Below are 1,488 nucleotides of genomic sequence, written 5' to 3'. Positions count from 1 at the left end.
TATAGCTGATATATATATAGCAACCAAACTTACACAAATAATTAAGAAGCCGTAACACAGTAATTTGTTCAAATTATATTGTGATTTGATAAACGTATCATGTTGAACAGTGGCTTGTTAGATCATGGTTTATTATGGATTCCTTAGGTTTTTCAGGTTAGTGGCCCTTTTGAAATTTTGAGTGTGAGAAATGAGTGCTGCATACAAATGATGGCACAACCAGTAACTACTATTTACCAAAGATCAAACTGGTGAGGCTAATAGGATCACAAAATTGGAAGGGACTTGCAGTACTTATGCCATAAAATCCACCCTGCTTCCCAATGCAGGAATCAAATTACAGCATCCCTTATAAATGGCTAAGCCAGCATTTCTCAACCTTAGCAATGCTAAGATGTGTGGACTTCAACACATCTTAACGTTGCCAAGGTTGAGAAACAGTGGTTTGATATATCCTTGGATGTACCAAAGAAAGGGGAGTTCACTCCTCCTTAGTTGTTTGGTTCCTCTTATCACTGCTCTTAGCTTTTTTTTTTTTTTTTTATAAGTCTGTCTTAACATTCCACTAACATCTACCTTTCTACAAATGCTCAATCGTTTGCTTTTGGAAAGCATTGTGCACAACTTCACCGCAAAAGTGGGAGAGAGTTGTAGACATCAACAACAGACCTGCCTTTATTCCTCCTCCTGCTTATTTCAACTCAAATTAATTCCAAGTTAGCATCCTTGATTTTCTGTGCAGACATGGGCATTTTAACCAAAAATGCAAGTCAGCCTCCTTTTATTTTTTGTTCCTTTTGAATAAATTCTACCCTACAGTTGTTGAAATCCAGTCAAAATGTATCACTGCCCCTAAATTACACCTACTAAATCACATTGGTCTTTCTTTAACATGAGTTAAACATCATTTTCTTTTCAATGCTCTGTGCATTGACTCCCTCATGCAAGGAAGAGGGGGCCAATCTATTCCCCAAAACACTTGAAGGCAGGACAAGAAGCAATGAATGGAAACTAATCAAGGAGAGAACCAGCCTAGGACACTAAGGGGAAATTTCCTGACAGTGAGAGCAATTAATCAGTGGAATGAGTTGCCTCCACTAGTTCTGGGTGCTCTAACACTGGAGATTTTTAAGAACCGTTTGGACAGCCATTTTTCTGAAATGGTATAGGGTTTCCTGCCTGAGCAGGGGGTTGGGCTAGATCTCCAAGGTCCCTTACAATTCTGTTATTCTATTCATTAGTATATAAACAATGAATGCTGTGCATTTTATAAACTGATTCCTGATTTTCACTGGTGGGTTAATAAGCCCTTAAAGTTACTTTCTCACTTAAATCTTATTCTGGGTTTCCTCCATCTTCCAGATTGAGTTTGATATTCTTTGGCCAAACACATTTTTCCCAGTCTTTCTAATGTGCAAATAATTTCATGTCAACAGTTTTATCGTCTGCATTACATAAACCATATTCTCAGAAATCATGTTTTTCTGT

Source organism: Protobothrops mucrosquamatus, unplaced genomic scaffold (assembly GCF_001527695.2).
Source record: "Protobothrops mucrosquamatus isolate PMUCROS unplaced genomic scaffold, P.Mucros_1.0 scaffold1676, whole genome shotgun sequence".
NCBI lineage: Eukaryota > Metazoa > Chordata > Lepidosauria > Squamata > Viperidae > Protobothrops > Protobothrops mucrosquamatus.
The sequence above is the reverse complement of the archived record's forward strand: the minus strand, read 5'-3'. Positions refer to the sequence as shown.